Source organism: Rousettus aegyptiacus, unplaced genomic scaffold (genome assembly GCF_014176215.1).
Source record: "Rousettus aegyptiacus isolate mRouAeg1 unplaced genomic scaffold, mRouAeg1.p scaffold_m13_p_12, whole genome shotgun sequence".
In the NCBI taxonomy this organism is placed as follows: Eukaryota; Metazoa; Chordata; class Mammalia; order Chiroptera; family Pteropodidae; genus Rousettus; species Rousettus aegyptiacus.
Genome location: NW_023416287.1, coordinates 12,057,160 through 12,084,000, shown reverse-complemented (window position 1 = coordinate 12,084,000; position 26,841 = coordinate 12,057,160). Strand labels below are relative to the sequence as shown.

Genomic DNA, 26,841 nt, shown 5'->3' with positions numbered 1-26,841 from the left:
AATGTGAGGTCCAGCACATAATAGATACTCAGTAAATGTTCCTTGCTAACAAACTGATAAACCCCAAGTGGTGAGAGGCGGAATTGTTAGCTCACAGTTTGGTTAAGGTTGTATCTCGTGCTATGAATATAATTTGTTCCAATCTCAACCGGGTTTTAGTTGAAGGTTGCAGTTAACTATGCCAAGATGACATAAAACTAAGCAGAGGGCCAGTTTCATCTAGGTTGGGATGCAAATCGACATATGTATACAAATTGCGTTATCAGACTCTGTAGCCTTCACTGTTTATGTCCTGTCCATCCCCTCCTTGGACATTTCGCTGTGCTCCAGCGACCTCTGTCAGTATCTGTATCTCTGTGCCTGAGGGTTCTTGTTCCAGGGACTGTAGAAAGCTGCCCTTCCACAGTGGCAGGCCAGAAGGGCCAGGGAACGGCTGACTGCTCATGGGAGTTGCCCTCGGCCAGTGACTAGGGGGATTGGCGTATGAACACCCTAGCTCCCCCACCTCTCGCATGGGGTCGTCTGAGGCACGTGCCTTCCCACATCAACCATCATGGCTGCTGGCTCAATAACGAGCTTTGTTAGCTCCTTCTCTTCCCTGTTTCACTTTCCCATCGTGTGACCTCTGCTTCTCAAATAAAGTCCCTTCACTTGAATCTCGTCTCGGAGTCTGGGAGAACTCTGAAGGAGTTCAGGATGTGTCGCCCCAAAATATGCTGCTCTGGCACACTGATTCTTTTGAGCTGAAGGTGCTTGAAAAACTGCAGATGCAGGAAGGGCTCTCTGACCTGCACTTTTATACCGAAAAACAGGCCATAAATGAGAAAGGCGCCCTCCCTGTACCAGAAAGACAAGAACGCAGCTACCACCAGAGTCAGAATCCACACTGAAATGAGTCTGTGCAAATTCACTAAAACGACCCTTCTCTTCCACTAGCTCCCCTCCCCCAACCGACCACCTAGTCATTTCCCAAGTTTACTGCCCCTGGCCCGAATCCCTTTGTCATGTCATTTCTTCACAAATTTATCTTTTCTTTGTCTAAAAGGTATAAAAGTTTCTGCTCTGGTCACTTCGGGTCTTTATTCCTTCGTGAAGGACCCATGTACATGTAAAAATGTAATAAAACTTGTAAGCTTTTCTCCTGTTACGTCAGTTTAATTCTTAAGCCCAGCTGGAGAATCTAAGAGTGTAGAGGAGAATTTTCCCTTCCCTATAACCCAAACTGAGTCACATATGTACCAAGTCCTGAGTGCCATGCCTAAAGCTCAGGGTCAAACCAAGTATAATGTGGCAATGAAAATAGCTTCCATCCTCTGCAGTTGGGCTCTCCAGAGCTCCAGCCCCACATACCCAACAGCACACCGGACATCCCCACTTGCTCCAGGGGAAAATCATTATTGTTTAGAGCTTATTAAGCCCTAACAGTAAGCATTGGATGGGCCTGGGAACTTCAATTAATATTGAATGCAATCTGAAAAAGTGATCTCCCCTATGCCCCCACATCCACCTGCTCTTACACCTGGGAACAAGCTCCGTCATCCATTCATTCATTTACATCCCGAGGATGAAACCTAGACATCATCCTCGTATGTTCCCTTTCCCTCCCTTCCTCCCCACAACTTCCGGCCATTGACTAAGTCCTGCCTTTTTGACCTCCTAAATCTCTCCTGAAATCCATCCCTTCTCTACATCCCCATACACAGGAGCCAAGCCAGACCACCACCATCTCTGCCTGGACCGTTACAATAATCTACCTACTGTTCGTTCTCCCATTTCCGCTTTGGCTCCTCACATTCCTCTCTGGGTACCACAGCCAAAGAACCTGTTCTTCTGAACTGCAAATCATAATAGCAACAACTAGCACTTACTTAGTGAATGCTTACTTCATGATAGGCACCACTCTGATCCCACTTAAAATCTCCCACTTCCTGTGACACTTAGGATAAAATCCCCGACTCCCTGCTTCAGCCTACAAGGCTCCACCTTTTCTCACTGTTTTCCCTGCTGGATCAAATCCCAAAGGGTCTCTTTTTGAACAGTGGTGTGAGTCAGTTTCCTTTGACTGATGTCAAAGATAAAACCAGCTGAACATTGGTTAAAGCAGTGAAGACAGACTTCACTCAGCAACCACTGACAGCAGGGGAAAGCGCTATGCTCTGTTCCAATTTGTACAGCGGTGACTGGGCATTTTAAAGGGAGACGCGGGGAGTGGAGAGAGGAGTGGCGGGGGCTTGAACGGCATCAGGAGAGTGAAAAATTATAACAAGCAGGAAACGGATGTCGGTCCGCGTGAAACCCATCTGGGTTGCTGAGTGATGACACCACAGAGCCTGGGAGGCAGCGGCACTGTCCCCAGGTATTGGCGGGAACAATCAGTAAATTCATTCGGCAGCCTTGAGTTTCTCGGGTGGGCACTTTAAGGGGGGCCAGGGTCATCCTAGGGATGTGGCCCTGACCTGTTAGAGGCTATGTTAGTGTTTGTCCAAAGTTGATGCTCAGGGCCCGGCTGGAGACTCTTTGCCACTGACTTGAATGTCAATGCCAACTCCGCGTCTCCACCCCAGTCTCACCCAGTACCGTCCCAGGCCCTATTTTAAAGCCTCTTCCATCAGGAGGAAGGAAGCCTTCCCTCCTTGGGGCTGTCACTGGGGCGCCCGAGTAGGAGATTAAGTCTGCTCTGCTTGTTCTCTCTAACCATCAAAAGGTTCTTTCCAGCAAAAACTCTCCCCCAGCTCCTGTAAGAACAGACACAGGACCCAACACACACAGTAGGTACTCAAGGAATGTTTCCGGAGCTAATTAATGAAGCCATCCAGTCTTAATCACACACATTTGGGATGCTTCCTGCATAACCACCTTCCCCGGGGACCTGCGGTTGATTGGACAATTACTCCAGCAATGGAACAAATCACCCTCAGGCGCTCGATAAAACTATTCAATGAACGCTTCTGACAAAGGAGCTGATTGTGCTGCTTTGACCCCGAAAGTAATTACATGCGGCGGCATCCATCTGCTTGTGGGGTGGCCTAGAAGGGGGTCCTCACCTCGGCGCAGCTCTGTCTTCTAAATAAACTCAGAAGAACAGACATCGCTTCCCCCAGGATTATTGTCGCTTGTTAGAAATCAAACAGAGGGCGAGTAAGAAGCGCAATCTGCACATGCAAGCGCCTCCCCAGGCTCCAACCATGCTCCCTTAATGATCTCCATCTCAGACACCAAACCTGCGAGGCCCCTACTCCCTCAGAAGTCAGCAGGACAGCCCGGGATCAAATGACTGTTTGCTCGGCCCTCAGCCCTTCTCTCTCTCACCCACACATCAGCCACCACTGGCTCCATTACCTTCTTTCTCCAGTGCTGAAAAGCTAGAAGTCATCCATGCATCCGTCCACTCAGTCATTCGCCTCACAAGCACTAACTAAACACCTATATTAGAAGCAAGTAGACAGTGCCGGGTTCATACTAATGAACGAGATGGGCATGATATGATCCCTGCCCCCATGGAGCTCACGGCTCAGAGACGGAAATGGAAATAAACCACATAGACATGCCGGTGTTAATTTTAAATTAAACACACCTAATGTTAACTGGTTTTGTTGTTTGTTTGTTTGTTTGTTTGTTTGTCAGGACCTGTAGGGGAGGAATGTAGCACGGAGTGGGATGTCAGTAACCGACACAGCCTTAATGTTCCTCTCAGCTTAACTAAACCCTAGACAGTTTCTTCCTGTCTTGTCTCCAGAACTTCCTTTTCTTAGAGCATTTCCTTTAAAGAAAACTTGTAATTGTAAATTCTTTCTCTGCCCCTTTGAGATATAAGTCTTCTCCAAGCCTCTTGCCAGTTTTATGACCCAACGATGCCTTTCTCAAGGACCGGGAGCCATCCCCTAGAAATGCAATCATCAAGAAAGATAGTGCCCCTGCCTCCCAGTCTCTGCGGGAGGGCAGGAGCCTAACTTTGATAAAAACTGATTAGCAAACACAAATGGCCTAATCACTAGACAGATGTCTTCCACTTGTTTTCCATTAGCTCACCCCGGAGCTTAAAAGCCTTCATGCCTTTTGCTTCTGCGGAGTTAAGTAAAATCTCTCTCCACTGTTGCAATAGCGCTAAATAAAGTCTTCCTTCCCTGCTTAACTCTGTCCAGTGCAATTTTTCTTTGACATCATACAGAAATGAATAAAGCACAAATCCCGCTGCCCCCAAAGAATTTAGGGTCCGATTAGGAAGACAAATTAAAACTTTCGAAATTGTCGTAAATGCTATGAAGGGAAGCCAGAGGAAGACATGAAAAGGGATAATGAGGGAAACAAATTTAGATAAGAGGATCAAGGAGGAGCCCTCTGAGAAGTGATATTTAAGCTGGGACAAATTTTCTGGGCCATAGGACCAGGATGCACAAAGGCCTTTAGTTCAAACGTTCGGCTTTGGATATATTAAGTCCCTGTCACCACATCAGGTCCTGTTATACGTGCACATGCGTCTCTTCTTTCACTTACCGAGGCATAGCTCTGCTTGAGTGCTCCCTCGGGTTCAGGTGTCCCCAGGATGAAGCCCGTAGCTCTTAACCTCCTCGGTCTGAGGTTGAGATTGTGTTGAATCTGGTGCCTTTTACCTCTCCGACAATGTGGAGAAAAAGTATCTTAGTGAAACACAAGTCTTCAGGGGTGTGACAGAGGAGGGAGCTTCTTGCAGAGGCAACTAGGAAACAAAATGCAAAGCACTCACATGATTGAGTCAATTCATACAGTCAAAGTACTAACAGGAGAAAAAAACTGTTCTTTCCTAAAAGATGAAAAAATCATTATTTTGCCTTCATCTGTGACACGTGACCTAACACAACCAGGAACCACGAGCTCGGTCTTTGGTGAATTTACTTATCAAGGAAAAGAAGTGCCTGGCGCATGGCTGTCTCCTAGGACTTCGCCAGCCCTGGAGCTCCCTCTGTCCCCAAAAGACCCGTCCCCCACAGCTTCCACAGCTACTCTCTTTTGGTGGAGAAGGAGCATCAAGGTCACCCTTATGTTGAGACAGAAGTGAGATCTTCTACATTTGGACACCCAAAAACGTCTGAATTCTGCCACCCCGTAGGATTCCTCAGGGAGCCCTCATCAGAGCAGAGTCACCAAACGGAAGGCACCATGTTCTGCTGCAAAGAGCTGGGCATATGCCTAGTCCACACAGCACAGAACTCCAAGGCCCCGCGGCTGGAGTACAACTGGTGGAGCCTCCTCTCTTCCCTTTAAACTCCAGTAACAGCAGCTGGCAGGGAAGCCGTGATGGCCTGAGACGCCTCCTTGAACGGAAGGAGTGATTTAGAGGCACGGCCCACTGCAGCCCTGCCTGCAGCTCCCCATGATCCAGTCTCTGTCCCAGCCTGTGACCTATTGAATGGCCAATTCCTCCTCCTCCCTGGGAGGGGCAAAGGTATCTCCCCATCACTGCTGACCAGTATTTTCCAGCTCTGTCTCCTGCTGGCCCTGAGAACAGGATCGTCTGGGTCATACCTTCTTCCTAGGTCATGCTCTCCATCCCAGAGCCCAAACCTTTGTCTCTCCATGCCCCAAACACCCTCTTTCCTCACCCCTAGGCCTGAGGTCTGCTTATGAAGCACTCAGCTCCTTCCCTCTCAGAGTCAGGGGCTTTCTTTCTAAAGCCAGGCCTGGAGCCCAGCAACCCTCTTGGCCTAAACTCTTGCTTCTGTGATGAGCTTTGTTTGCATTCCGTCAAGGGCAATGAGTTACCATGGAGAGAGGAGCAGGACTTTTTTTCTTTAATTCAATTAAACCACATGCTGACTGCGATACTTTCTCCACTATCTAAGGCAGCAGGTACCTTTGCAATTTCTTCCCCTCTGCTGAGGCTGCAAGTCAGCTGGGGGTCTCCAGGAGACAGAGATGAGGTTGTGGAATCACAAGGGCAACGTGAAGGGAAAGGCGGCAGTCCAGGAAGACTGGGAGACTGACCAGGGAGCATCTGAGAAAAAGATCGGCCAGGAATGCGGTCACACAAGGTGGACCAGAGGAAACCACATCAGGAAACCTGCTGAGATGTGGCTTCCAGCTGCTTGCAAGGGTTTTAGAAGGAAGGCGGCATGTCTTATTTTGGGTTCCACAAAAAGCAGATCTAGAGACAAAGATTGGGGTGCAGACGATCTGTTTGGGAGGTGATCTGAGGAAGCAGAGTGGATGTGTAGGGGACAGAGACACAGGAGCGAAGACAGTCAGTTATGGCTACCTGGATGAGCTGCTTGGTCACTGGGCAGGCAGGGCTCGGTCTCACCTGGAACTCTCTAGGACAGGGATCCCCAACCCCCAGGCCACGAACCGGTACTGGTCCATGGCCTGTTAGGAACTGGGCTGCACAACAGGGGATGAGCAGTGGGAGAGCCATGAAGCTTCATCTGTGTTTGCAGCCGCTCCCCAGCGCGAGCATCGCTGCCTCAGCTCCGCCTCAGATCATCAGGCATTCGATTCTCAGAGGAGCACCGGTCCTTAATGCCAAAAAAGTTGGGAACCGCTGCTCTAGGAAACACCTGAGAAGTGTCCCCAAGAGGCAAGGAAACCAGATGTTCATTCATTTATAGTGTGTCGAATGGTGGCACTCAAAAAAGACACATCCGCATCCTAAATTCTGAACCCTATGAATATGATCTTAACTAAAAAAAGGGTTTTTGCCAATATCATTAAGGATCTTGAGATGACATCATCTGGGATAACTCAGATGAGATCCTCTAAGGGACACACAGGGAAAATGAAAAGACCATGTAAATTCAGAGGCAGATGACAGTGATGCAGCCACAGGCCGAGGAACGCCAGGAGCCACTGGGAGCTGGAAGAGTCAAGGGAAGGGTCTCCCCTCGAGCCTTGAGGGAGCAAGGCCCTTACGACACTTGATTTCAGACATCTGGCCTCTGGCACTACAAGAGAAGAAATTTCCGTTGTTTTAAGCCACCCGGTCGTGGCGATTGTTTTACAGTAGCCATAGGACACTGATACACTCACCGACTCCCTCCCGCCCCTTCGTGGTTAATGGTTACTCCTGCGGTCCACCCCCCAGCATGTCCAGCCTGCGCCACAAAGAGCCACGCCTGTTCCTCCAGAAGACCTCAGGCGGGGGGGGGGGGGGGGGGGGGGGGGCGGGGAGGCACCTGAGCCTGTGGCAGGAAGCCGTCCCTGTGTACAGGAACTGCCCATCGAAACTGAAGGTGACCTCTGGGGAAGAGAAGCTTGAGGGGGAGGGGAGGACACAGCGCCTGCAAGAGGGTGGCTGGGCCTGGATCAGGGCCACCTCCTGCTGCATCTGACTGTGTTTCCCGAGGAGTCCTCCTCAGGTAGAAAAAGAAACCGACACTAGGGTGTGCCAGCACTGTGCCCACACGCACACCCCCTCACGCACAGCCTCCCAATGCCCCCGTGAGAGATGGAGGATGTGGCGGGCAGAATGATGGCTTCCCCCAAAGATGCCCATATCCTAATCCCTGGAACCTGTGAATATGTGACCTTAATACGGCGCTTTCCAAATGTGATTAAGTGAAGGATCATGGGACAGGAAGAGTACCCTGGATTGTCCAGGTAGGTCCTTTTTTAGTAAAAAAGAGAGACAGGAGGGTTGAGGGTCAAAATTTGAAAAAGAGGTGACTAGGCTACCCTGCTGGCTCTGAAGACAGAGGAAGGGGCCATGAGCCAAGGAACACAGGCAGCCTCTAAAAGCTGGAAAAGACCAGAGAAGGGATTCTCCCCTAGGACCTCCAAAAGGAACGCAGCCCTGTTGGCACCTCGATGTTAGCCCAGTGGGACCCATTTTAGACTTCTGACCTCCAGAACTGTAAGAGAATAAAATGCATCGTTTTAAGCCAGAGTTTGTGGTAATTTATTATAGCCATCATAGGACACGAATTCATTTTATAGACTTGAAAAAATTGAGATTAGCCCATGGCTTGCAAGGAATTAGAAAAGAGCTATTATCAGAAGCTTCTCTGACTCCACAAGATAGAGATACTAACTGATGTGTTGTTTTTCCTCCTCGTGGTTCACTCATTTGCTTTCTCCACTTCCTTCTCCCACCCTGATTCAAGCCGCCAACCCTCATTGCCTAGGAGAGGGGACAGAACACATCCTGAGGGGTGAGCAGAGCAAAGTTTCCACAGCTTGTGCCCTTGGGGGACGTTACCAAGACACTTGAGAGGTAGACGGCCAAGGTCCTTCTTTACCCATCAGCCAAGACGATAATCTCGCCCTGCCCCCTGGGACTGAGGAGAAGGAGAACTATAGAGAGACCTGGTGGGGAAAGGGTCCTGCACCCCCGGGAGGTAGCAGGAGCCTGGAGGGGGAGCACTGGGGGTGGGACCCGTCAGGGGCAGAGAGCCTACAGGGCTGGGCGCCTCGCGTGTGATACAGCATTTAAGATGGAACAAGCCAGACTTTGGGGAATGTGCTCAGTACCTCTGTGGTAGTTATAAGTGCCAGGACCCAGACCAAGCTGCGTGGGTATCAGAAAGAATTTCCCCTGAAGAGCGGAGGTTTCTCCACCATGAACCAGGACAGGAAATAAGGGGGTCTTCGACTGGGTGACCAAAAACGTCCTTTCTCTCTAAGGCCAAGGAGAAGATTTGGCTGAGATTCTAAGCCACATGGATGCTTGGAGATGCCAGCTGCAGGGAGCTGAGCTGACCCTGCCCGGCGGGGGCCAGCCAGAAGCTCCTCAGGGTCTCTGAGGTGGCCCTTGGGCTGCTTGTGGTAACCTCTGCCCCCGTGTCCTCAACCAAGGGACTGAGGGGAAGTGGGCCCCAGGAGCCCCCAACAAGGAGGCTCCCCAGAGCCGGCCTCTCAGGAGGGTCCCTAGCAGCAGTGCGGCCACAGCAACAGAGGGTGCTGTCACAGCACCCCCCACACACACTCGACAGTGGCAGAGAAGGCCTCTGAAATAACTGAGGGGACACTTCAGAGGGGCTTTATCATGAGCAAGAGGCCCAGTAGGGGCTAATACCAAAACAAATTTTAGGACCGACAGGTGATCTCTTCCGCAGCACTGGAGAGAGGCTTCCAGATTACATGGCATAAAACATTTTATGGGGAAGAAACAAAATGATGGGTAAATCTGAATGTAAAAATGAGCAATTTTCCTGAGTTCTGTATCGTTAGCAGAATTAGATCAATTCAAAACATATAACAGGAAAAATAAGACTTCCTCCTCTGTGCCGCACTGTGTGTTAAATGAGATATTGTGTATTAAGGATCAGTCAGAGCCGGTTACACAGTCAGTATTATTACATAAGAAAGGATCGTGTTTTTAACATCTACCCCCCACTATATGGCAAAATTATTTCCAGTAATTAGCATGGGATAATCAGTACTAATCTTTACTTTCCTGATTTGTTCTTTAGTTTTAAAACCACTAGCAATGATCAATTATAAAAGAGAAATTCAATGTTACATATATTATTCAGATTCAATAAAATATTTACTGCAGGAACTTCCATCCAGACTTACCAAATCTGTACTTGCCAAAAATTTTCCACTTTATACTGTATGCCTCATTTCACCATTCTAAATTTTAAGCAGAAATAAGAATTCCAAGTGGTCATATAGAATAATAGAATGCAAGAAATCACATTAGAATTCTGCATCATTTAATTACTGGGCTATCAGTGTTGATATTGAATTGACTGCTTAAATGCAGAACTATGTATACCACAGGCATTAGAGACCTGAACTACACCCAAAAGTAACCTTGAGTGATTCTGAATCATTAGAACTTACTTTCAAAATGAACACATATAGCTGAGCCCACGTATTTAGAGAGACGACTATATAATGGGAAATCCTTTGGATTAACTTCTATATAAAATGCAATGTTTATGAAAGGGTAAGTGGTTAAAATATGCTAATTTGAAGCTTACATGTATATTAAAACTGACAGTAACCAAAGCAATTTAGATGGTAGATCAACTGAATATTTCGGGGTGAAGGAGTGTTTTACCATTGCTATGGTTTAGAACTGCCAGCATTAATTTCATTATTATTTTTAAATGCTCTACAGGTGATATTCCCTGTTATTGCCTGTAGCCAGGGCAGCACCCCACCCTCGCGAGTGATCGGAACCCCTTCCACTTTTCTGAAGAAATCATTCCTACTGCAAAAAGTGAAAATAGTTCACATTTATTGAATGTCTGCCGTTGTTAGAGCTTTATATGTATTAAATCATTTAATTCTCAGTACAAGTCTGTATTGGTGGTTACTGTCATTCCCACTTTGCAGATGAGAATGTCAATGCACTCGGAAGCTTAGGTACTATATGTGAAAGCACTCTGTACACTGTAGGTGGAGTATGAATATTACTAAAGTTGGCAGTCATAATAGTGACGATTTCATGTGTTTGAACACAACCACAGACCAGAAGTATCAGAGAGAAAAAGAGGGTAGATGTTTATGAGGCTGTTAACAACCTGGACGAAATACCACAGCCAAGTTCAACAGCGCCAGCGTTCTGTTACCAAAATGGAGCTGTGAAGACAGCCAAACGGTGTAACCACGTTTCCAGATGCCACGCAGCCAGCTGCCAGAGAAGTGTTTCAGCTCACAGTCACGGAAGACGTGTGCTTGCAGAGAAATGGTCTCAGTCCCCCGGAAACCCAGCAGCCCCCACCCTCCCCGCCCACAGTCGGGTTATACAAAGATTGCTGGCCCCGTAGCATATTCAGAGGAGAGAACTATGAGAGGCGAGTGACCACAGAGATGCCCACCGCAACCCATGCTGAATGAGGTGATCTGGAAAATCCATGAACCCCTCAAGAGAGGCAGATAAAAAGGGGAAATAAAGTTGGCTCCTTACAAAAGCGCATTTAGTGAACACATAGGCTTCATCTTTCCTCTCATTGTCTTTCATTTATTTAGTGCACTGCCCCTAAAGCCACTCTTTTCTGCCCACTAATGAGAAATGTGTAGTCAGTTGCTTACTTGGAATGCGGTGCAGAGAGACTGTCACAAAAGGGACCAGAGCTAGAGGCCCCAGGCTACCCACAGCTGACCCTGGGAGCAGCTTAAAGGGACCCATCCTGGAAGGTCATGCAGGCCACCCTTCCATGCAGTACCAGAATGGTCTTGTAGGTTACGCTTGCATGCCTCCAAGGATAGGGCACTCGCTGCTGCTTGAAACAGCTGGTGGGCATCTCAGATGGTGAGAAAAGGCAAACCGTTGCCCAAGCGTGCCATGCTGCCCCCTCCCCACAGGCGAGCCACACCTGTGGCTGGGGGGGGGGGGCAAAGACTGTCTCAGTAAGCACCATGCCACTCGCCACGACCCATCCTCCCCAACAAAATCTATCTCCCCTCTTCCATGTTGCCCGGCCCTTGTTTACAGCACAGCTGTCTGTCTGTGTTTTAGCCTGTCTTATAACTACGTCTCCCCCATTTCACTGTGAGCTCCTTGAAGGCATAAACTGTGTTTCCTCCTTGATACCTGACCTAAATAGATGCTTAAAAATCCTTTTGTTAAAACATGCGATTCTTTAAAAACATTCGCCAAGCTCTCTCAGCTGCCCCTCTCCACTCTACCCCTTAGCCACATGAGGAAGACAGAAAGCCCCCCATTTCTGTATTGGATATACCCCACAGAGGATTAGCCACTTCTCCCCTCCCCTACCCCAACCCCAAATACAACTTCCAGCTTCACTCTGCCCCCAGAGAAGAGGAACTCGAAGTGATGGTTTTGGGATCTCAGGTCAGCTTTCTAATCCGACCCTCTATTCCTGTGGCTCTCAAACTTGATCATGCACCAGAATCCTCTGGAAGGCTTGTTAAGATGCAGAGCTTCCAATTCAGCAGGTCTGGGGTGGGTCTGGGAGTCTGCACTTCTAACAAGTTCCCGGGTGGTGCTGATGCCGTCCGTGGTCCAGAGACCGCAGTTTGAGAACCACGGTGGCACAGTGCTTCACTGAGGACAGTCCTTGAAGGACATCCTCAGCCACGCCAATGGCGGGCAAATGGGGGGTGGGGGAGACATGCAGGGCTTAGGCAATACCCGGCCTCTTCTCACCATCCAAGATGTCGCAAGCTGTCTCAAGCAGCGCTGAGCACCTTGGAGACATGCACGCAGAGGGTACAAAACTATATCATACACACAGAGCATCTCCACTCAGGCTTCATCTAATTTCTTTATCTGACCTCCAGCAACAAAATGTTCATGACTTGTCAAGTTAGATTATCCTATCTTTAGTTATTTCTTATATGGAGTGACTTGTCACCTCCTACCTAGGGTTGCCAAATAAAATATAGGATGCCCAGTGAAATTTGAATTTCTGATAAGAACTTTTTCGTTTAAGTATGTCCCATGCAAATGTAGTTATTTTATTTGCTAAATCTGGCAAGCCTACCCTCCTTCCCATAAGGTCTCCATGTGTTAGAGCCAAATTCTTGCCAACCCTGAAGCTCAATCTCAGGTGCAGCTACTTCCTCTACTTCACAAAAACCATTTAAGTCAAAGCCAAGAGCAAACGGTGTCAGCCTCAGGAAGTCCAATTGGCCAAAACTGCACTTGGAGCCTAGGTCTTATAGCTAGTCCAGGGCTTGGTTGCTGTCAGGAAAATGACCTAACACCTGGGCTCTCCAGGTGTGGGCCTCCTTACCTGGAAGCAGATAGACTGTTATGCTGGAGCCCTACCACACTGTCAACACCTAGTGATCCCATCCACAACACCACAAGCAAATGTTAGAGCCTAGACTAAAACCTGCTTCTTCTGATTCCCATGATGTAGCCCTTACACTCATTCAGAATCATTTACCAAGAGGTGACCCCAGGATCTCATGCAAGTGCTAAGTGGTAGAGGACCCACCCTCCCTGTGCAAGTCTTGTCATTTCAAGACTCCAAATGCCAAGAATCAGAAGAGTCCTGCCCACTTTGTGATGTCCGCCCTAGAGACCACTCAGCCCAACCACTTCACAGAGGACCAGAGAGAGGAAGGACATGCCCAAGCTCAAATTCAAGCTGACAGCAGAGCTGGGTGAGAATCTACGAACCTCAGCTCCACCCTCATCCCACCCTGCCACGGCCTCTTCCAACCCAAAGGGAAGCACTGGCAAATTAAAACCACGGAGGTACACCGTCTGTCTGCCATGGAACTCACAACAACAAGAAATTCTGACATCGAGCACTGGAGAGGATGTGGAGAACGTCGCACTTTCCTATCCTGCTGTGGGGCATACAAATGGCTAGTGCACCTTTGGAGAGCAACTGGCAATTCCTAGGAAAACTGAGAGTGCGCACACTGCACAACTGCGACGTGTCCCCACGGAAATACTCCCGTGGGCGTCCAATGAGATCCGAGGATACTTACTCCAAGGATACTTATTGCAGCATTGTTCGTTATGGGGAAAAATTGGAAGCAATCTCAATATGCAACAAGACAGAAATGAGAAATAAAACACGGCTTATCGACATGATGGAACACCTTGCTGTAGTCAGAATAAACGGATTAGAGATAAGTTTATCAGCAAGAATAGAGGTAAAACGTGATCTGATGTGAAAAAGCATGGTGTAAAGAGACCCAGAGCAAATGTATATAGTGAATATTATATAAATTTATATAAATATTGAAACATTTTCATGAAACAATGCCATGTATCTATAATTTACAATTCAGTAGATGTGTATGTAAAAATACAAAGATTTCAAAACAATTTATTTAAAAAGTCTTGTCCAAAAGGAAACACAGCTATTCATGAAAGTCATGATAGTGGTTGATTCTGGGAAAAGGGAAGCGTTTAAAATTTGAGGGTGTCAATCGAAGGGTGCTCCAACTTTGTCTGTAATGTATTATGTTTTACTGAAAATCTACTTGAAGTAAATATAACAAGATGTTCATAGTTATCATCTCAGCAGTGGGCATGCCAATTCATTACTCTGTATTTTTCTTCTGTTCTAACTTCTCAAAGAAAAATAAATAGGCTATTCTGAGGCACTGCTCTCTGGGGTCCCCCGAGCCTACGTAACTGACCAAACACACATTTCTCAGATTTCAATAATTCATTGCCTGAGCAGGGGCACGAGTGGGAGGAAGGCTCCATCCTTAAGGGAGTACGGGAGAACGCATCCAGTCCGGGCTAGAATCTCCCTCCCTCCACCCTGACTGGAGATGACCTTGGGTTTGAATGAAGAGGGAGAGGACTTAATGCACCGGACGCTTCACCTGGCTCAATAATTCATCAGAACCTGAGCATGATGAGATGGAGAACCTTCCGTAGGCATGCCCTTTGAGTCCAGCAACCACTCTCCAGGACCACTCTCTGGTGGGTTTGATGTGACAGGGGGCTTGAGCCCCATTAATGAGAATTATAACACTCGAATGAGGACATGAATCCCAAGGGGATCCTGTTAAAATGCAGATTCAGTAGGTCTGCGGGAAGGACAGACGGCAGGGACTTGGGGGGGCGGGGCGCAGTGTTGGGATGCTGCATTTCTATCAAGATCCCATATGTTGCTGGTGCAGCTGGTCCACAGACCCCTATTTAAGTGGCAAGTGTCTACACTGCCTACTGTCAACTGTCACCTGCTGCTTCTGCTGCGTCATCCTACTTACAAATGAAAGCACCATGTTGATAGTGTCTGACAGTACTGGGGTCAGGAAAACCAGAAACACCTAACTCCTGCCTGTCAGGCCCAAGAGAGGTGGCTGCTGGAGGACCTCATTGGGTTCCGTGAAGCAGAGGAAGGGGCTAGAGTCTGACTGGGGTGACCAACTGTCCTGGTTGCCTGGGACAGAGAGGCTTCCCAGGATACAGGATTTTCAGTGCTGAAACTAGAAAAGGCCCAGGCAAGCCGGAATATATTGTCACTCTAACAAAACCCAGCTTGGAAGACTAAGTCATGGTGATAGAACTGAGAAAGTGGTTTTCTCTGAGAAGAGCAAAAGGGAGTGGGAATTGACTAGAAATGAAGTAGAGAAACTTCCTGGGTTGATAAAAATGTTTTCTATCTTGGTCACAGGAGTGCACATAATTTTCAAAACTCACAGAACTTAAGATCTATGTGGGTTTTTTTAAAATTGTATTAAATTTATTGGGGTGACGTTGGTTAATAAAATTATACAGGTTTCAAGCGTACGATTCTATAATATATCATCTGTGTTCTGCATTGTGCATTCACAACACAAAGTCAAATCTTCCGTCACCATGTATTTGACCCCTTCATCCTTGTTTATCTATTGAAAACAAAACAAAAGCAGCCTGGTCCACCGACTCCCCCCACACCGTCATCTAAATCTTGGCATCTTGCCACCCACTGGCTGGCCCAGAGGAGACAGTCCCTGGTCACCCACCTCACTGTAGGGAGAAAGGAGCTGAACTTGAATAGTCGCTCCCAGGCACGCACCGTTTTCACACACAGCAGCACCCCACGAGTGGCCACGCCCCCTCCATGGGACCCTGAGTTTGTCCCACTTAGTAACTCTTCCTTACTTGCAAGAGACATCTAGAAGTGAGGTTGGCAGAGATGTGGACTGAGGAAGGGAGTTTTTCTTCTACCCGCCCCCCCCCCCCCCCGGTCATCTTAAAACGTCGGTGTAGCCACTGAGAGGCTGTGTGGCCAAGAGAAGTGTCAGCGAAGTCTGTCCTTCTTGATGTCCCCTTCCTGCCTTTCCAGTGCCCCTGCCCAAGCTAGGCCCCAGCCCCTATCCCCTCTGGGCATCACACAGCTGGAACCATGCAATGCAATCCCCTGGGGAACTTGTTAAAGCAGGATGGCTGGGTCCCACCCCCTGGCTTTCTGCTGGTCTGGGGTCTGTGCCTTGAGAACCATCGTGTCAGACTTTCAACATATATTTGCTACTGGATGAAAAGCCAGCACTAGTAAGAGAGTCACACGGGACTCTCTTACCTCTTCTGCAGCTCTCTCAGTGGGAGAAACTTTTTAAACAAGTCTTTCTTTCTTCCTGAGACTCAGTTTACCCATTTGTAAAATAGGGATAATAATGCTGACCTCACGGAATTACGGGATTGTGGTGAGGATCCAGTGACATAACACAAGCTTTCCTGAGAACCCAGCTGGAACTTAGCTCTGCCCGGAAGCCCTCCTTGACCTCCCCCACATCCACGCCATTTTAGTTTTCTCTGGGATCCTCCAGCCATAACCACTCATGGGACATGTAAGGCAAACTGCCTAGTGCAGGAGGGTATATGTGTTCTCATAAGACGTTTAACGTTTCTGTGTTCAGACTCCGTGTAACATCCTAGGGCTACAGAGATGAGGAGACGGTAGTTCTCAGGCTGTGGGGAGACAGATGTGGAAAGATGCATTTAACACACACGTGGTCCGTGCGGGAACGGGGCACAGCACGAGGCCTGGCAAGAGCCTGGCGTGCGGAGCCACCAGCTCTGATGGAGAAGAGCACAGAAAGGCTTGCTGCTGGAGCCAATTCATGAGCCAAGGAATGAAGAAGTCTGTCCATCCCTCACTTCCTCGAGTGGCCCATAAGTGGCTCAGCTCAGGGACCTGCCCTGACTCTCAGAGCACAGACCTGTGCACACAGCACATGCTCAAAACTGCACCACCACTGGATTAAGAGGCCTGGCTCCTCGCCTGACCCATGGCCTGAGATACCAAAAAAGACCATTCAATAGACTGTCCTGCTCTTATGAATTCTCCAGTTAAAACAGAATCAAATGGGGAAAGCCTCCCTATTCATGTCGCGCTTTGCCCACACTTCAGCCACCACCTGGCTACCACCTGCCCCGAGTCAGGTCACCCCTAGGCCCTTGGGTCCCAATCATTGGCTCCTTGAGGCCTGGGTCCCAAACAGCTCTTCTGTTACTCCAATCTAAACAAACAAACAAACAAAAAAAAGCTCCTAACCCCTTCTCCAGCACTCAGTTCCTGAAGAGAGCCAGGGAAATGTGAGAGAGAATCTTTCCTGGGACAGGGGAGAGCATGTGCCCTGAGGCTGGCCGTTCACCCACTGGGTCTCAGCTTCTCCCTCTGTGAAATGGGGATACAAATACCCACCCTCGGGGGGTGTGGTGAGGATTAAAGGAGATCATGGGAGTGAAGAGCCTGGCTCCCAGGCGGACGGCAGGCAGTCACTGCCTCCCCGAGCCCCCGGCCCGAGGGCTCTGTTGACGCGGAGGGAGAGAACACCTGTTCGGCAGGACTCACCATTCAGCGGGCGTCTCTTTCCACTGCCCTTCCGCGGAGCACTGGAAGGGGAAGTGTGAAGGCCCGATCCTCTCAGCTATTCCCTTGGTGACTCAGCCCTGAGCAGTAAGCATGGAAATATCACAGGCAGAGTCTGTTCTTGTGACATTTCAAATCCAGAGCATCTTTCACATCCTCTCCTGGGCTGTATCTGGTCAGCATCCGTTGCTCAAAAACTTCATGGAGCATTTCTGTCTACTTTATGCGGGAATAGCACTTCACAGTTTATACAGCACTGCCACATGCCTGCTCTTACTAGATCCTCCCAGCAACACTGCCAGGGAGGAAACTAATGCTCAGAAAGGCCAAATCAACTTCCCAAGATTCCCAAGCCAGTATGATCTGAACCCCAGACAAGCCTTGTTCACCAACCTTGTCTCTTATATGAACTCATTAATGATGAAAATACGGACAAGGTAAGTCCGGTGTTCCTCTCGGCCTTCGGACCTGTCCTCAGCACCAGGTAAGAGCCGGACCAGACACTGGACAAGGGCTTAGAACTCTCCAGCTCCCATTTGCCTGCTCACAGACATCCAGTCCACCCAGCGGGGCCAGGAGCCCAGAACACCCCATCCACATCCCCCTCCCCAGGCAAGGCAGCTGGAACCTCCCTGCACAGGCTCCCTACAGAGCCTAACATCAGCACCTGGGACACCCGCAATACAGCCCGTCTGGTCCCTGTCTCCTCTGATACCTTCATCCACCAGGCTCAGCCTCAGGGTTCATTGACAGACAAGCCAAGATTTATATCCCAGCCTGACCTCCAGCATAAAAGATCCTGCCAACGGGGCCGAGAATTTAATTGGCCACACCTGTCACTGCCTCCATGGTCGCCCCACACTCCTCCTGGCTTTTTCTAGCCTGACCCACCTTCCGCCACACCCCTGCCTACCAGACCTTCTCCCTGAGCCCTCAGGAACACCCTCCCCCCACCCCGTGTTTGTTTTTTTTTTACAGTAAAATTGGTTAACAAAATCCAGTAAGTTTCAGGTGTACAATTTAACAGTAAGGCATATACATAGATATTGCATTGTGTAGGAACACCTCTTTAAAGTAAACAAACTCATGCCCATGTTTAAACCACTTCACCAAACGCTCAGCAACTACGCCTTCTATCCCAACTGAAGCTCTCTGTCCCCCAGAACCCCACTTTCCCTGCAGCCCTCTCCAGCTGGAGCTGCTCCTTCTCCCCGCAGCCTGCCCACATACACACACTGAGGTCCAGACTTGCCGTAAGCACCCGCATTGCTCCTCACGGCCACTCCCTGGCCATGGCTTTCTTGTAAAGCTGTCTCTTTCAGCTTCGCCCCTCCTCCAGGCCATCCTTCCTCCTGAAGACCCGCCCCTACCTTGGGTTCGGTCTCCCTCTCCACCCTAACCCCTGTCACCTTTGAGAGAAAGGTTTCTCAACCTTGGCACTATTGCCATTTTGAGCTGGATAACTCTTTGTAGCGGAGGTTGTCCTGTCCCTTGCAGGGGTTTTAGCAGCACTCCTGGCCTGCACCCACTAGATGTCAGTAGTATGTCCCCCTAGTTGTGACAACCAAAAATTTCCTAGACATTGTCCCATGTCCTGAGTAAGAACCACTGATCTAGAGCAATGGCAGCCTCTGGACCCCAGGTCCAGTGAGTACCCTGGACCACTCCAACCCCAATGACAGTCACTTTGCTCTGCTTCCCTTCTCCACTGCCCAGGGCCCCCAGGAAGCAGGAGGAAGAGGGAGGACTGCCTCCATCCAAACCGATTCCAGGCCCCAAGAAGCTTCAACCGGTCAGGCTGCCTCCTTCAAAGCACTTCCCTTGCTCTGCAATTGGCCTGTTATTTGTTAATATTTCTTTGCTTTACCCACTGTCTTTTCTGCCTCCACAAGAATACAAACTGCTTGACAACGGGAACTTAATTATTTTCTTCACTGTTCTAGCCCTTATACTAGCAGAGTGCCTGGCACAGAGAACATTTATGGAAGAAGGGAGACATGGAAGAGAGTCAGGGAAGAAAGGAAGGAAGGAAAAAGATCAGAAGGAGAGAATCTGCAGAAGAGGGGAGGAATTGATCAGATGCAGCAACGAGAGTCAAACCTAACATCTGTGCCTTGAAATAATATGTAGCTATCAAAAGGAATAATGTATCTTCATATTCACTGACATGAAAATATCCCTAATAAAGCTGACTATTTATACGCCCATCTCTGGATTTATGCCCAAAGAACTATCCAAAAGAGTGCTCACCACAAGGTTGAAGATTTTTATCTCTGAGTGGTGAGATTTTTAGGGGGGGATTTTGCTTTCTCTTTTATTTCAATTTCTTATTAGAACGCGTTATCCTTCCAATCAGAAAATATCATAAATCATGTTTTTGAAGCATGTATTTTAAGATGGAAGAGTATCATGATAAAAGGTTAGGTGGAAAGCGAAATATACAAAGAAGGTGCTTATTGTATACAGTATACACCCCAATTAAAATGAGCTTTAAATTTCATATGAAAAGTACCAGAAAAAAGGATCAGGGAGAAATCCCCCACATTTCAACAACAGCGAGTCTGGGGGTTGGCAAGCACTCCTTTATCATTTCTCCTTTGTACGTGTCTTTATTTTCAAATCCTCTAGAGCAGCGCTGTCCGATAGGGTAGTAGGTAGCTACTGCCACTTGAAATGTGTCATGTGTGATGTGACCTGAATTTTTTTATGTGATTAAAATTAATAATTAATGTTCACAATTAATTAAATGCCTAGTGACTACTGTATTTGAGAGCAGAGCCCTCGCGTGAACAAATATTTTTTCATGCTTAGAAAAAGAGCACTGGCTGTGATTTTTAAATGAATAAATAAAAACTCGGCAAAGAACATCCGAACGCTGCCCCAGCGTCTGGCCCCGTTCCAGCCCAGTGCCGCGCTCCGCATCTGTTTCTGATGAGGTCTGAATGCCCCATCCAAACTTTCCTGGCAGATGTATCATTTTTTACACTTTTTAAAAAACAAGAGGATGATTTCTTCATTTCTTATTCAGCTTCTGAAAGTGAGGCAGAGTCAATGAACTCGCACATATTCCAGAAACTGACTTCCTTAGACCTTAACAGAAGGTACTTAAGTGCACAGATGTTTCCCGGTTTTAAAAGGAGGCCTTGCTGCGTATGAAAAAAAAACATTCCCCCTAATTTTTTGCTCGATTTGTTTTAAGTTGGTAATGAAATCTGTGAATCTGTGCTCCCTTTCTTCCAGGAAAAATGGAATTTTGATCTCTTTTAAAAATCAGAACGCGATGGGATAATGGAGAAATCAGTCTCAATAGCACATTTCATGTTCATTTCAGAGCTGTGATGTAAATATGATGATGCTACGCTTTTGGGGTCTTTGAGATTTTTGCCACAAGCATAGCGGCTCAGGTGGATTAACTGCCTGATGCATGCTTCTTTGGTAGATTTGTGTCAACAAATTGCATGTCTGCTTGTTTGAAATAAAATCATGAAGTTGTTAGGTGTCTATACACAGAAACCGCTCCATTCTGTTGGCTCCGAGGAAGAAGATCGTGCTAATCATCTCGTTCTCTTCCTCAAGTAAAGAGCTCCAGGAGGAACAGAAAAGCCACAGAGATGGCACTCTTACTAGGTGCAAACTAGTCACACACACAGGGGCCAGAGTAGAGGACAGAAGGGGTACCGAGTGACCTCTGGCTTCATAAAACAGTTAATAATGAAATAGAACACTGAACATTTGTGTCTTATTCACCACCTGAATACATGTATTTTGTTCATTCAGAAATGCAGAACAGGCTAAGGGGAAATAAAAGCTCCCCCAAATCTCACCACCTAGATGCAAAAAATCACCCCCTTTTAAAGAGCATTCTTCCACATCTCTCTCTATTCCAGCGGTTCTAAACTGAGGGCAATTTTGTCCCCCAGGGGACTTCTGGCAATGTCCGGAGACATACTTGGTTGTCACCAGCTGGGAGGGGGTGTTTCTGGCATATAGCGGATAGAGGCCAGAGATGCTGCTAACTTTCCTGACTGCTCCCCACACGTAAGCAAAGGACTATCCAGCCCAAAAGTGAACAGTGAGGAGGCTGAGGAACCCTGCCCCACCCACATGGATTATGTAGCTCCGTGGTCATTATATAACTGAGTTCACACTATGCCAGTGGTTTGTCGTCCTGCAAGAACACAAGTGTTGCCTGTGGTCGAACACTGCCCATTCCCTAGAGATGGCCCCACTTAAATGTTTAGTAGAACTCTGTAAGAGGAGGAGGTGTTACAGATTTTATAGCTGGAGAGACGGAGGCTCAGAGAGGTGAAGTGTCTTGCCCCAGGCTGCACAGCAGTCAGTCTTGGTGCCGAGGCTGAAGTCCAGGTCTGAGGGATTCCAAACCCTGCCCTTCCCACCATCTGCTGATTTCCTCTCCTTTACCTCAAGACCCAGTTTACAAAGGGCAATTACGAACCTGGAGGTAAGTAAGTTCCCTCACCCCTTCTGCCACATGAGGATACGGACAGAGGTCGGCAGGCTGTAACCCAGAAAGGAGCCTTCAGCAGAACCAGCCCTTGCACTTGGACTTCCAGCTTCCAGAACTGTGAGAAATAAACTTCCGTTGTTTACAAGCTCCCCAGTCTGCGGCATTTTGTTATAGCAGCCGGAACGGACTAAGACACTTATTTTCTCATTTTATACCTTCTGCTAATTTCATAAATAGAATGCTTTTAGTACTACTCTTGATTGTTTTAATATCTTTAAATAACATGCTTTAACTTACATATCTGAAATTACCAAATTCAGAACTTAAAAAGCAGCAGTCGACTCCCTTTAGGAAAGATAAGACAAGTTTCCTTCTACTTCCGCGCCCTCCACTCAGCCCTGTCTTCTGGAATTTATGAGTACGCTCTGGGAATTTTTGTCTCAGTCTTTTATGGAAAAATTATGGAGTTATTTTATTATCTGTCTTTTTTAGGAATTAAAATATCTACATCCCGTTTTATAATTTATCCATGGTTATTTAAATTTAATTTCATACACGAATCATTTCGAAGCATACCACCACACAACCACTTTCCTTTCCAGGAATGCCAGATGCTTCTCTCACGAGTTCTTTGTGGACAGAAGTATGTTTCCAGGTAGCTCCTCCCCATCCCTTCTCCCCGAAAGAGGATGTATGAACGACCTACTTCCCAAGTCCTCATATATTTGAGTCACAAGTAAATATCAACTTCGGACATGAAATGCTGGATCTCATCCTTGTTCCTTCAATTGCCTTCATTGTTTTCATTTTCTTCTGGAGTCTAATGTCAGCGTTGAAATACTAAGGCTGTCTGATTTTTGTCCTTTGATGACAACCCACCTCTTCTGCCTGAACTCTCATCAGAGTCTTTCTCTTTGAAATGTAATGTTTTCATCAGAGTATATGTCTTACTATTAGTTTTTTTTTTTTTTATCCCCACTAAATTTACTTGATAATCTTTTTAGAGCTGAAAAAAATACCCACCTACCTTCACTTTGGGAATGTTTTCTTCTCTTTCCTCTTTGAATATTGTTTCTGTTACATGCATTCCATTTCTAATGTCCAAGAACACAAATTATCCCTATGTCAATTTCAGGATTCCTTCTTCTCCATATGTCAGTATGGATCTGGTCAGAAGGTAAAAAACCACACCAGTTATTTTAATGGAAATAATTTAAAGTAAATAATTGTTAACTGGGTATAAAAGTGTTAACTAGGTACTGAAAAGGCAAAAAGCGGACACTAAGATGACAGAAGAAGCAACTTCAAGCAGCAGCTACCACCCTGAGGGCTGCAGAAACAAAGAGAAGTTGGCGGCTTGCTTGATTTATTTATTTTATTGAGTTATTTATTTTTGGCATTTTGTGATGAAACTTACTATTTTGTTTAAATTTCATTTACTTTGTTTTACTAGAAGTTGGTGTTTTTAAAAGGAATTCAGAAGCTTGGAGGAAAAGCTTTACAAAGCTGAAAATAAAAGGCCGTGCTGGTATCTCTGAGCTCAGAGGTGGGGCCCTGGGACCACCTAGGACCAGCTCTGATCGTTCCCGTGCTCTACATCAACCATTAACCTCCCCGTGCCAAGGCCTGGAACACTGACAGGTCCAATGCAGAGATACTTCTAATGGTTCCCAACCTTGGCTATCACTGGAATTGCCCTGGGAATATTAAAAATTACCAATGCTTGGATCCCGTCCCTTGAGATTCTGAGCTAATTGGTCCAGGGTATTGCCTGAGCACTGAGAGTTTTTAAAGCTCCCCAGGTGATTCTAATGTGTAGTCAAGGTTGAGGACCACTGGCCTAGAATTATCTCTGCATGAGACTTGTTACCACCTCTGAGAATAAGGAAAAGATTAGTGTTCACAGCCTTGGTTTTATAGTAGCACAATAATCACCTAAGAAAGCACTTTTAAACTGGTGATACTCCTCCTTCCCACAGAGGTCCTGATTTAATTCATTTGAGTTGAGATCGACATTGAGATTTTTAAATCCCAGGGGGTCCTACTGTGCAGCCAGTTTAGGCAGAGGAAAGACCCATAAAGCATATTTCTCTCATCGGGGAGGTTTGATGAGTAGATGCCATACCAAAAGAAGGCAACATTCTAATGTTATGTCAGCATCAAGAAACTAGGTTGGTGGGAAAAGTCTGAGAATTAGATGATCTTAATGGGGAGCCTCTTCACTACAAGACATCAGAAATGGAGATAAACCCAGAAGGCCACACACATAGAGATATACACACATTCGTTTGGTCCACAGTGGAGAGGACAGCATTAGGAGATAATTATAAATATGAGTTACAAAGATAAGCTTCAATTTCCTTGAATAAAACTAACTGCAAGTTAGCTTTGGGCCTAATTGCCCCAGGGCATTGGTTCCTGGACCAGCAGCTGTCAGTATCACCTGGTATCTTGTTAGAAATGCAAATTCTTGGGCCCCACCCAAGACCGACTGAATCAGAAACTCTCAGGAGCCAGCCATCTGTGTCTTAACAAATCTTCCAGGTCTGATGCACACTCACACTTGAGATCCACTTCCCTAAGCAGTGACATCTGGAAAAGTCACACTCGAGAAAAAACAAAACGCTAAAAGGCCTGTGTCCCCCTCTATCCCAAGAACCCCTTCAGTAGACAACTGCAGAGAGCAGTCCATCCTCCCTTTGGTAGACCAACTGCATCACCATAGCAACATGGATGCTCTTGGTGGGTCTCATTCACCACAAAAACATCTTTTCTTAATAAACGGAAGAATTTGCATGTAAAATCAGACTCCCGTGTCCTTTGTCTCTTTGCCTGCCTGTGACAACTAGCACCATCTTTTTGCCTTTTCCTTCGGCATGCTAAGAACTTCTTTTTGTCTAATCCTGCTTTATCCTATCAAATTGGTGTGAAGTCCTCCAGATTTTGACAATGGGTCATCTGATGGTCCTAGCATTTGCCTATTGTTGTGAATTTTGTTTCTTTAGCGACGCTTTCATTATCACCTATGTTGCATTTGCTTTTTGGAGGGCCACATCAAAGTGTTGAGACTAATGGAGCTCAGAACAAACTAAAGCCCCTGATTTATTTTCCATAAGTGATGCTAAGCCACGTCTCCATCCTGCATCTCAGCTGTTGGTATATTGGATCCAGGTACATCATCTCATAACATCTTACGAAAGTTTAGCATGCCATGATTTCTTGATTCAATTGTGTCCAGGTAACAGGTTTTGTTCGTGCTGAGGCTCCCAACAGCTCTGGTTTGCCAGGAATTAAGGAGTTTCCCAGGAAACAGAACATTTAGGACTAAAACCAGGAAAGCCCATCAGGAATAGCTTTCAACCAGTAAAAATGGGATCTGGCAGATAAACCAGCAACCTTGCTGCCTGGTGGGTGTGATAGGCAGCCTACAAGATGGTCCCCAATAATCCCACCTCTTGGTATTCACATCCTTATGTGATTGCCTTCCCTTGAGCGTGGGCTGGACCTGTGACTCAATTTTAACACAGTATAAGTGATGGGATATTACTTCTGAGACTAGGTTAGAAGAAGACCGAGACTTCCAACTTGCTGGCTTTCTCGCTTTCTCCTTTGCCAACTCTGAGAGAAGCCAGCTGCCATGCTGAGGGGTGCCCTGTCCTACAAACGGGTCCACATGGCCAGGAACTTTGGTCTGGACAACTGTTATGAGTTGAATTGTGTCCCGCAAAAAGATAGGTTGAGTCCTCACCCCTTGTGCCTCAGAATGTGACCTGATTTGGAAACAGGGTCACTGCAGATATGATTAGTTACAACAAGGACATACTGGAATAGGGTAGGCTCTTAATCCAATATGACTGGTATCCTTACAAGAGAAAAGACACAAAGACACAGACATATAGGGGAGGATGTCACGTAATGACAGAGGCAGGGAATAAAATACTACGGCTGTAAGCCAAGAAATACCAAGGATTGCCAGCCATCACCAGAAGCATCACCAAGCTATCTTGAATATACCATGATTTTTTTTTTCACCCTACTTGAAGTCTTGGCACAGGCTAGTCCCTTTGATTGATGTGATCTCTCCATCATCATCCCCTCTCGCCTGTCAATAATTTAGTCTCCCCTAGGGTAACCAGCCATCCAGAATTGCCCAGGAATGAGGGGTTTCCTGGGACACAGAACTTGCAGCATTAGAACCAGGAAAATCCTGAGCAAACTGAGATGAGCTGGTCACTCTAGCTGAGATGTCGTTTTTTCTACAACAGCTGCTCAAAAACCAAGGACAACAGGCAAACATTGACCCGAGGAAGGCTCCTGCCTGCTCCACTCCTGCAGTTTCCTCTGTACTTTCTACTTCAATCCACCAGTCACTGAGAGCAACCGTTAATTAACAATATATTCTAGACCAGAACTAATTGCAATAAATATTTTATTAACTTTCAAGCAAAAGGTTGCCTTCAATTAACCAAGTGGGGGGAAAATGTGATTACGGAGGTTTTCACATACATCCATAGTTAACATCACCAATTAGCAAGCTCGTGCCCCAAAAGCCCTCATTAGTGAACTAATTTACGACATATAAACAAAAATAAAAAGCCACGATGTTCTGACATCATTTTCTAAATTCTGCCAAGGACAGGGAAGGAAACACAGTACTCTTGATGCAGGATTATAAAGCAATCGTTACACATTACGATATGAAACCCAAACACATTTACTAAGTGTTTGCCAAGTGTGTGATCTCCTATAGAAGTGCCTTGCATGGAAATGCCATGACATTCTTGCATGTAGCTGGTACATAATAGTATGTTGACTAAAATTGAATGTTAAAACTACAAAGGTTCTTGGAACCAACTCTGTGTGATCACGAGGCTCAGAAGCATGAAGTGACTTTGCCAGGGCAGCACAGCTGCAAGGTGGAGATAGGACCAGAGCCCCCTCTTAGATCCAGGTTTCTCAACCGCGGCACTACTGACATTTTGGGTTGGATAATTCTTTGTCGTGGGGGGCTGTTCTGTGCATTGTAGGATGTTTCACATCTCTGACCTCTACCCACTAGATGTCAATAGCAGCCCCCGACCCAATGATGACAAGCAATACTTCTCCAGACGTTGCCAGATGCCCCCGTTGGGGAGTGAGGGGAGTGGGGAGAAAGGAGGCAGAATCGCCCCCAGTTGAGAACCACCATAAACGTAGACCAGTGGTCCTCAAAGG

General features: G+C 47.0%; 1 long non-coding RNA gene across 3 annotated transcripts in view; it reads right to left on the bottom strand.

The window, feature by feature from the left end:
* The window catches only part of LOC107514586, a 138,634-nt gene that overhangs the window by 72,930 nt on the left and 38,863 nt on the right, over positions 1 to 26,841 (bottom strand). For all 3 annotated transcript variants that reach the window (XR_004953598.1, XR_004953597.1, XR_004953599.1), the window contains exons 6-7: positions 22,655 to 22,793; positions 4,495 to 4,696 (exon numbers count right to left, since the gene is read on the bottom strand). This is a non-coding gene — a long non-coding RNA (uncharacterized LOC107514586). The remainder of the gene's footprint in view (positions 1 to 4,494; positions 4,697 to 22,654; positions 22,794 to 26,841) is intronic.